This window comes from Solanum dulcamara, chromosome 10, assembly GCF_947179165.1.
Source record: "Solanum dulcamara chromosome 10, daSolDulc1.2, whole genome shotgun sequence".
In the NCBI taxonomy this organism is placed as follows: Eukaryota; Viridiplantae; Streptophyta; class Magnoliopsida; order Solanales; family Solanaceae; genus Solanum; species Solanum dulcamara.
In genome coordinates, this window is record NC_077246.1 from 48,244,504 (window position 1) to 48,255,614 (window position 11,111).

The window sequence follows — 11,111 nt, forward strand, 5'->3', positions numbered from 1 at the left end:
TAATTCAATGGTATAGGCGAATCCTTACCTGCCTCAATCTTCTTTGGATCAACAATAATTCCTTCTCCGAAAATAATATGACCAAGGAAAGCAATTGACCTTAACCAAAATTTAAATTTGCAAAACTTTGCATACAACTGATGGTCCTTGAGAATTTTCAACACATTCCTCAAGTGATTGACATGATCTTCTTCACTTTGAAAATATATCAAAATATCATCAATAAACATGATCACCAACATATCCAAGTATTGCCTAAACACCTTGTTCATCAAATCCATAAGAGTTGCAGTGGAATTCATTAGTCCAAAATACATAACCAAGAATTCAAACAGACCATACCGAGTTCTAAAAGCTATCTTTAGAATGTCACACTCCTTTACTCAGAGTTGATGATAACCGGAACAAAGATCAATTTTTGAAAAGTAGCTTGCCCTTGAAATTGGTCAAACAAATCATATATCTTGGAGTTAGATACTTGTTTTTTACAGTGACGTTATTCAACCGTCGGTAATCTATATATATTTGGAGCGACCCATCTTTCTTCATAACAAATAAAATGGGAGCCCCCCAAGGTGATATACTTGGCCTTATGAAACACTTATCCAACAATTCCTTTAACTACTCTTTCAACTCCTTAAGTTTTGTCGGAGTCATACGGTAAAGAGAAATAGAAATATGTTTAGTAGCAGGAAAAACTATGCCAAAGTCAATTTCTCTTTCAAGAGGAACACTCGGCAAATCATCAAAAAACACATCAGGAAACTCATTATATATAGGGACCGACTCAAGAGTAGGATTTTCAGAATAAACATCCCTAATTTGAACTAGGTGATAGATGCACCCTTTGGAAATCATGTTTTGGGCTTTAACACATGAGATGAATCGACCCTTAACCACAAAGTCATTACTCTTCCATTCAAGAATAGGCTCATAAGGAAACAGAAATTTGACCCTACGGGTTCTACAATCAATGGATGCATAAGAGGCATGTAACCAATCAATACCAAGAATAATATCAAAATCGGTCATGTCTAGCTCAACAGATCACAAGGGATAACTTTCTATAAGACCAATATGGGATAATTTCTATAGACTCACTTGGCTAACACCAAATCACCAATGGGAGTATAAATCGAAAAGTGCTCTAACAACACTTCAAGTCATACATCAAACCTCATAGCAAGGTATGGACTAAAAATAGACAAGTTGCCACCCGGATCAAGCAATGCATAGAAATCAAAGTTAAATACCCATAACATACCCATGACCACATCGGGAGTCTAATCCACATCTTGCCTAGCATGAAGAGAATAGAATTGGTTGTGGTGTTGGCCACCCTTGGGTTGATGTTGGGCACCTTGTTGCATTTGGCTTGCTTTGGCTATTTGTCCTTAGAAACGATCTTGTCTACCTTTGTTGTTAACCTGAGACACTCGAATTGCCTAAGGCCTATCTTGCCACATCTATAGCAAGCACCGTTGCTATTAAAATTCTACCTCCATAATTCCTCCAACACTTTGCACACTTGGGAAATGAAGGGCTACTAGTATTCACACCACCTTCTTGAACCTTAGGGTATGGCACCCTATTCTTAAGAAACTTCTTCCCCAAACCTTGGCCTTGTTGAGAATGGCCACTACTACCACTACCATGTAATACCCCTCAAAAAAATTTCCTAAGATTCGGACCTTTCTTGTACACATATAAGGTCGAACTCGAGTATTGTGAAGCAATTGCATAAGTAAGATGAGTCTTTGAGAAATTGAGCAGCATTAGAGGTGATGTGGGGTCATGAAGGACCCCTATGACCAAGCTAAGTCCAAAAGATCCATCGGGGCTAAGCTTTAGGATGAGTTCGTAAAAGGAATCAACTACTAATGACCCTATCTTTTGAAATATGACAATTTAGGTAGCCCACGACCTATTAAATTAAAGGTCGTCGAGTCTTCTTTCCAACACCACCAAGAATGTAATTTTTAGAGTTCGGAGTTGAAAGATATGACGATCCTAAGATGAACTAGCACAACAGGAATTTCAAGCCTAGGTTCAATTACCGGAAATCTGGGCTTGGCGCCGCAGTGGCGCGAAGCGCCACTATCGCGCCAGGAACATACCTCAGTAGTTTGGTCCCTGGCGCGATGCGCCAATGCAATGTGTGCAGGGTTTTTCAAGCCAAAATTCCAGAACCCAGAACCTTTGGCCTTGGCGCTATATAGGAGCGACGCGCCACTATCATGCCAGAAATATGCCTCAGTAGTTTGGTCCTTGGCGCGACGTGCCACTAAAAGTTGTGTAGGTTTTTAGGCATAATTGGCCTTGGTGCTGTAAGGGCGCGATGCGCCACTATCGCGCCAAAGGCGTTTTTGGCCTATTTTTCAGAATTTTGGAGGAAGGGTAATGTAGGAATTGTCCCAAATTATATATTCACAAGCCTTGAACATTTTTGGACCATTTTTTCAGCCCCCACTCTCTCTCTAAAAGCCCTAGAAACCTCTCTGTCTCTCTTCTTCTTCCTCTCCAAATCCTTCTCCAAACAAGAAAAGTTCCAAGAGCTTCAAGGTTTGAGTTCTCCATTGAAGACCCAACCACAAGGTTTTCTTCAATTCTTCACTAAGTTATGTAAGGCTATCCAAAATATGGGTTGAGTCCACCCATGTTCCCTACTCTTGCTTTGAGGTTAGATGTTCATGAAAAATAGAGTTTTCTTGGTATGGTTATGTTTGTATGAGCTTTGTCCCCTATTTATTTGACTCTATATGTGTTGATGTTGTTGAGCTAAAAAGTTCTTAAAATGGGCCTTTATGTGAGTATGAGTTGATAAAGATGAGTTGTTACATATGTTTTATTGACCTTTTAATTATTTAGATTATGATAAAGGATGTTATTTTCCTAAAAATGTTGTCGATTTTAAAATGTCGATTTAAAGTCTTAAAGTTGTGATGAGTCACAAAGATTTCTCAAATGGATGGAGGTAATGATTGATTATATCTATATGTTGCTATAAATGTGCTTTTAAATTTCTTTTGAAGAGATGATTGAGATTGATCGGATAGTACGATTGGAAGAGATTTGATTATAATAGAGTTTATGAGTTGACAAGGTTGTAATGAGACTTGTCGATATGAGTTGATTGAGTTGATTGGATGGAGTTTTATGAGCATTGAGTCTTGGGAGGAGTATCGAGCACCAAATTGGGTAAGAGAATAGTCCATACTTGAACCCAATACCTGTGTTGCCAAACGTAGGGGGGATTGAACCGTTAAAGTCGGATCCTTCCCTGAGAGGTTTGTCCAGACATTATAGGACTTGGTTGGATTGGATCCATGATTGGTTGACTCGTTCATGCCCTGGCAAAGTATGAATGGATGCGGCAACAATGTCGGCTTATTGTACTATCACTGGCTCATAAGTGATGGTTGTCGGATAAGAGAACTCCCAAATAGGTCTTGATAGTACTCTTAGTCATACTGAGTTGAATGATATGTGATTTGTCTCGTCTAAATCATATTCTTTCTTAGACTTAGGACATTTGAGTGAGTTGTCCTGTATATATATATATATATATATATATATATATATATATGAGTTGAGATTCTGAGTTGACTGATTCATCGATGTTCGTTGTATTCGGCTATTTTACATACTTGTACATTCCATGTACTGATGCCAGTTGGCCTACATTGTTTCAAGATGCAGAGATGGGTACTAGAGATCATCAATCGGCGCTCCATTGAAGATCCACATACACTTTCCGCTAGGTGGTGAGTCCTCCTAGTTCCCGGAGGATGTTGAGCCTTTTTGTACAGTTTTATTGTCATTTCCCTTATTTTGATTGTTGGTAGCCATGGAATCTTCATTGGCACCTTTTAGACTTTGATAGAGGCTTTATAGACTGGAGTGTGGGGAGGTTGAACGGTTATTTTGAGGAGTCTTATTATATTTGTTTGTTGAGTTGATGAATGTTTGGCCTTCGGCCCCATATTAAGAATAGTATTTCATTAATTGAGTTTCCGCTAAGAGAATATGCTTGAATGAATGCGTGACTAGACTAGGTGGTTTGCTCGGAGGTCAAAAATGGCCGTCAGGTGCCGGTTACGTCTAGGGTACCCTCTCGGGGCGTGACAAACATGGTATCAGAGCCTAGAGTTCAAGTGTCCTAGGGAGTCTATGAAGCCGTGTCTAGTAGAGTCTTGCTTATGGGTGTGTTGTGCACCATACTTATAAGCAGGAGGCTATAGGACATTAGAAATTATTTCACTTCTTTCATACTCTGACTTCGTGCGATAGAGTTAAACTCTATAAAACTCCTTTCTAATTCATGCGTTTGTACGTTACAGATAATGCCTCCAAAACATACTGCCAGCCAGAGAAATGCCGAAAATGCAGAGATGCCTCAGTCTGAGGTATACCCGGCAAGGGCTAGAGGCTAACCTGCGAGGTATGCGGAGGCACCCCAAATGCTTGCTACTCTGCCTGCAACCATATCATAGGAAGAATTTCGAAGGGCAATTGCAATGCTCACACAACTAATGGCTGCCCGAAATGGTAACCAGAGTTCGCCAACTCTTAGCTCTAATTCCCAAGAGCTATTTGCTGCCACTAGAATAAGAGACTTCTTGAGGATAAATCCGCCAGCATTCATGGGTTCTAAGGTTGATGAAGACCCCCAAAACTTTATTGATGAGATGTGGAAAATTCTGAAAGTTATGCATGCTACAGAAATTAAGGGGGTTGAGTTGGTGTCTTATCAACTCAAGGATGTGGCAAACATCTGGTATAACCAATGGGAGCAATGTAGGGGTGAAGATGATGAACCTGCTAGGTGGGATGAATTTAAGGAAGCCTTTCTTGACCACTTCTTTCCCCAAGAATTAAGGGAAGTGAAGGTGGAGGAGTTTATAAATCTGAAACAAGAAGGTATGACAGTTAAAGAGTATGGCCTGAAGTTCATCCAGCTATTCAGGTATGCTCCAGAAATGATCCAAGATATGAGGTCAAAGATGAGGAAGTTTGTCTCGGAATTAGGGAGGCATGTGAAGAAGGAGTGCAAAACAGCATTGTTGATCTCGGATATGGATATTTCCAAATTAATGGTGTATGCTCAACAGGTAGAGGATGAGAAAAGAAAAGACAGAGAAGAGCACCTGAGCAAGAAGGTAAAATCAGCGGGCTATGAGAGTAAATAGAGGCAAAACAAGGGCAACAGGTCCTTCTTCCAGAAGAGGCCTTCTAACTATGCCTCATCTACCACCAGTGCACCTATGCCACAAAGTAGATACGATCGGCAGGGTCAGAGTCGCCAGAATTTCAGACCCCAGGGTTCTCAATCACAAGCTAGCGTGGGTCAAGGTTCGCAAGAGAAGCCACCATGTGGCAAGTGTGGTAGGATCCACTTGGGTGAATGCAGAGCAGGAAGGGTTGGTTGTTATAAATGCGGCCAAATAGACCATTTTCAGAAGGAATATCCAGCATGGGGGAACAAAGCCCAGTTCTCTACCACCGTACCGCCAGCTAGGGGTAATCAGAGGGGCACTACTTCAGGTACGAGTAGAGGTAAAAACCGCCTATATTCCATGGGTAGTCGCCAAGATCAGGAGAACTCTCCAAACGTCGTGGCAGGTATGATTTGAGTCTCTTCTCTTGACTGTTATGTTTTGATGGATCCGGGTGCCACCCTATCTTTTGTAACTCCTTACGTTGCTAGTAAGTTCAATAAAATCCCTGAATATCTTAGTGAGCCTTTCTACGTAGCTACCCCTGTCGGTGATTCTATCATAGCTGAGAAAGTCTATATAGATTGCACTGTGTTAATTCATCACAGAGATACCTTGGCTAACTTGGTTGAATTAGACATGGTTGATTTTGATGTGATCCTTGGCATGGACTGGCTCTATGTCTGTTATGCCTCTATTGATTATAGAACTCAGATGGTCACGTTCAAATTCTCGAATGAGGCTGTCATAGAGTGGAAGGGTAGTCCTGTTGCGCCTAAGGGTAAGTTTATTTCATACCTTAGGGCCAGGAAGCTAATCTCAAAAGGGTGCATTTATCACCTTGTCCGAGTAAAAGATAACAATATTGAGTCTCCATCCCTTGAATCGGTTCCGATTGTCAATGAGTTTCCGGATGTCTTTCCTAAAGATCTACCTGGAGTCCCTCCTGATAAGGAGATCGACTTCGGGATTGATGTTCTTCCTGATACCCAGCCTATCTCAATTCCTCCATATAGAATAGCCCCAGCAGAGTTGAAAGAGTTGAAGGAATAATTGAAGGACTTGTTAGATAAGGGATTCATTAGGCCGAGCGTCTTACCATGGGGTGTTTCGGTCCTATTCGTGCAAAAGAAGAATGGGTCCCTTAGAATGTGTATTGACTACAAGCAGCTGAATAAGGTCACCGTAAAGAACAAATACCCTCTTTCCCAGAATAGATGATTTATTTGATCAACGTCAGGGTACCACATGTTTCTCAAATATAGACTTGAGATCCGGTTACCACCAATTGAAGGTAAGAAAATGTGATATTCTGACGACTACTTTTCGGACTCGTTATGGCCACTTTGAATTTTTGGTCATGTCCTTTAGATTGACAAATGCCCTCGCAGCTTTTATGGATATCATAAACCGAGTGTTTAAACCATATCTTGATATGTTTGTGATTGTATTCATAGATGATATTCTGGTCTACTCCAAGAATGAAAAGAAGCACGCCTATCATCTTAGAGTCATTTTACGAACTTTGAGGGACCAGGTATTGTATGCAAAGTTCTCCAAATATGAATTTTGGTCTGTATCAGTGGCCTTCCTAGGCCACATTGTATCTAGAGATGGTATTCAAGTTGACGCTTAGAAGATTGAAGCGGTGAAGAATTGGCCCAGACCCACATCCCCGATAGAGATAAGAAGCTTCTTAGGTTTGGCTAGCTATTATCGAAGGTTTGTAGAGGGATTCTCATCCATATCATCACCATTGACTAAGCTGACTCAAAAGAAGGCTAAGTTCCAATGGTCCGATGCCTGTGAGGAGAGTATCCAGAATTTGAAGTCCAAGCTAATCACTGCTCCTATTCTAGCTTTACCCGATGGAACATAGGGCTTTGTGGTCTATTATGATGCATCTAGAATTTGTTTGGGTTGTGTGTTGATGCAAAGGGGGAAGGTGATAGCCTATGCTTCAAGACAGCTTAAGGTTCATGAGAGGAATTACCCAACTCATGACCCTGAGCTGGCAGCGGTGGTGTTTGCGCTTAGAATTTGGCGCCACTACTTGTATGGAGTGCATGTCGATGTGTTCACCGATCACAAGAGCTTACAATATGTCTTCATCCAGAAGGAACTCAACCTGAGGCAAAGGCGATGGCTCGAGCTACTCAAGGACTACGACATGAGCATCCTCTACCATCCAGGTAAAGCTAACGTTGTTGCTGATGCTCTTAGTAGGTTGTCCATGGGTAGCACTGCCCATGTGGAAAAGGGAAGGAGGGAATTAGCGAAGGAGGTACATCGATTAGCCCGATTGGGAGTTCGACTCGAAGAGAATAATAAAGGTGGAGTAAACGTTCGAGATGGGGCTATGTCCTCACTTGTAGCAGAGGTAAAGGAGAAATAAGATCAGGATCCCATCTTCCTCTGGTTGAAAGAAGTTATTCACAAATAAGGGGTGACGGTTTTCACCAAAGGGGGAGATAGTATGTTGAGGTACCAAAGTAGATTGTGTGTACCTGGTGTCGATGATGTTCGAGAGAGGATTATGGACGAAGCGCATAGTTCCAGATACTCTATTCATCCAGGCTCCACAAAAATGTACCATGACTTGAGGGAAATCTATTTGTGGATTAGGATGAAGAGGGATATTGCGGAATTTGTTTCTAAGATCCCAAATTGCCAACAGCTAAAGGTTGAGCATCAAAGGCCATGTGGTTTAGTCCAAAACATAGAAATTCCAGAATGGAAGTGGGAGATGATCAACATAGACTTTATTACAGGCTTGCCGAAGTCCCGAAAGCAACATGATTCCATTTGGGTGATTATGGATAGAATGACGAAATCAACTCACTTCTTGGAGGTTAAGACTACTGACACTACAGAATATTATGCAAAGTTGTATATACAGGAGATCGTCAAATTGCATGGGGTCCCTTTGTCTATCATATTAGACAGAGGAGCCCAATTCACTTCCCAATTTTGGAAATCCTTTTAGAAGGGATTAGGTTCGAAGGTGAACTTGAGTACAGCCTTCCACCCCAAGACAGATGGCCAAGCAGAGTGAACTATCCAGACATTTGAAGATATGTTGAGGGCATGTGTGCTTGACTTCAAGGGAAATTGGGATGACTACTTACCTCTCATAGAGTTTGTGTACAATAATAGCTATCATGCAAGCATTCAAATGACTCCTTATGAAGCTTTATATGGGAGAAGGTGTAGATCTCCTATTGGGTGGTTTGACATTGGTGAAGCCGAGTTTATTGGGCCTGACCTTGTCCACCAAGCCATGGAGAAAGTGAGAATTATTTAAGATAGGCTAAAGACAACCTAAAGCCGCCAAAAATCTTACACCAACGTGAGGAGGAGAGACTTAAAGTTCGAGGTGGATGATTGGGTGTATTTGAAAGTGTCACCCATGAAGGGTGTCATGAGGTTTGGAAGGAAGGGGAAACTTAGTCCTCGATATATTGTTCCTTACCAAATTTTGAGGCAGATTGGGAGTGTTGCTTATGAGTTGGAGTTACCCTCGATGTTAGCTTCTATTCATCTGGTATTCCACATTTTGATGTTGAAAAAGTGTTTGGGCGATTCCTCGTTGGTAGTCCCCATTAATTGCATTGGAATTAAGGATAATTTGTCTTATGAAAAGGTTCTGGTCCAAATTATTGATTGCCAAATTCGCAAGTTGAGGAACAAAGAGGTCGCCTTAGTCAAGGTCCTGTGGAGGAACCAATTTGTTGAAGAAGCCACATGGGAAGTGGAGAAAGCTATGAAATCTAAATATCCACATCTATTCGTACCTACCAAGGAGAATGTTGAACGTAATGTTCATTTCCTTGACTTGAATTCACTTGTGCATTATGAGTTTGATTGGTAATTTGTTTGAGAAATTGATTGTTGATTGACTGAATTCTGATTGTGATTTATACCCTGAGTCCGTTCTTGGTCACTTGTCATTCGAGGACGAATGATCTCAAGGGGGAGATAATATAACACCCCTCAAAAATTTTCCCTAAGATTCAGACCTTTCTTGCATTCGTGTAAGGTCGAACTCGAGTATTGTGAAGCAATTGCATGAGTAAGATGAGTCTTTGAGAAATTGAGCAGCGTTAGAGGTGATGTGGGGTCATGAAGGACCCCTAGGACCAAGCTAAGTCCAAAAGATCTGTCGGGGCTATGCTTTAGGATGAGTTCGTAAAAGGAATCAACTACTAATGACCCTATCTTTTGAAATATGACAATTTGGGTGGCCTACGACCTATCAAATTAAAGGTCGTCGAGTCTTCTTTCCAATGCCACCAAGAATGTAATTTTTGGAGTTCGGACTTGAAAGATATGACGATCCTAAGATGAACTAGCACAACAGGAATTTCAAGCCTAGGTTCAATTACTGGAAATCTAGGCTTGGCGCCGCAGTGGCGCGATGCGCCACTATCGCGCCAGGAACATACCTCAGTAGTTTGGTCCCTGGCGCGATGCGCCAATGCGAGGTGTGCCGGGTTTTTCAAGCCAAAATTCCAGAACCCAGAACCTTTGGCCTTGGCGCTATATAGGAGCGACGCGCCACTATCGCGCCAGAAATATGCCTCAGTAGTTTGGTCCTTGGCGCGGCGTGCCACTAAAAGTTGTGTAGGTTTTTAGGCATAATTGGCCTTGGTGCTGTAAGGGCGCGATGCGCCACTATCGCGCCAAAGGCGTTTTTGGCCTATTTTTCAAAATTTTGGAGGAAGGGTAATATAGGAATTGTCCCAAATTATATATTCACAAGCCTTGAACATTTTTGGACCATTTCTTCAGCCCCCACTCTCTCTCTAAAAGCCCTAGAAACCTCTCTGTCTCTCTTCTTCTTCCTCTCCAAATCCTCCTCCAAACAAGAAAAGGTCCAAGAGCTTCAAGGTTTGAGTTCTCCATTGAAGACCCAACCACAAGGTTTTTTTCAATTCTTCACTAAGTTATATAAGGCTATCCAAAATATGGGTTGAGTCCACCCATGTGCCCTACTCTTGCTTTGAGGTTAGATGTTCATGAAAAATAGAGTTTTCTTGGTATGGTTATGTTTGTATGAGCTTTGTCCCCTATTTATTTGACTCTATATGTGTTGATGTTGTTGAGCTAAAAAGTTCTTAAAATGGGCCTTTATGTGAGTATGAGTTTATTAAGATGAGCTTTTAAATATGTTTTATTGACCTTTTAATTATTTAGATTGTGATAAAGGATGTTATTTTCCTAAAAATGTTGTCGATTTTAAAATGTCAATTTAAAGTCTTGAAGTTGTGATGAGTCACAAAGATTTCTCAAATGGATGGAGGTAATGATTGATTATATCTATATGTTGCTATAAATGTGCTTTTAAATTTCTTTTGAAGAGATGATTGAGATTGATCGGATAGTACGATTGGAAGAGATTTGATTGTGATAGAGTTTATGAGTTGACAAGGTTGTAATGAGACTTGTCGATATGAGTTGATTGAATTGATTGGATGGAGTTTTATGAGCATTGAGTCTTGGGAGGAGTATCGAGCACCGAATTGGGCTAGAGTATAGTCCCTACTCGAACCCAATACCTGTGTTGCCAAACGTAGGGGGGATTGAACCGTTAAAGTCGGATGCTTCCCCGTGAGGTTTGTCCTGACATTATAGGACTTGGTTGGATTGGATCCATGATTGGTTAACTCGTTCATGCCCTGGAAAAGTTTGTACGGACGCGGCAACAACGTCGGCTTGTTGTACTGTCACTGGCTCATAAGTGATGGTTGTCAGATAAGAGAAACTCCCAAATAGGTCTTGATAGTACTTTTAGTCAGACTGAGTTGAATGATATGTGATTGGTCCCGTCTAAATCATATTCTTGCTTAGACTTAGGATATTTGAGTGAGTTATCCTGTATATATATATATATAT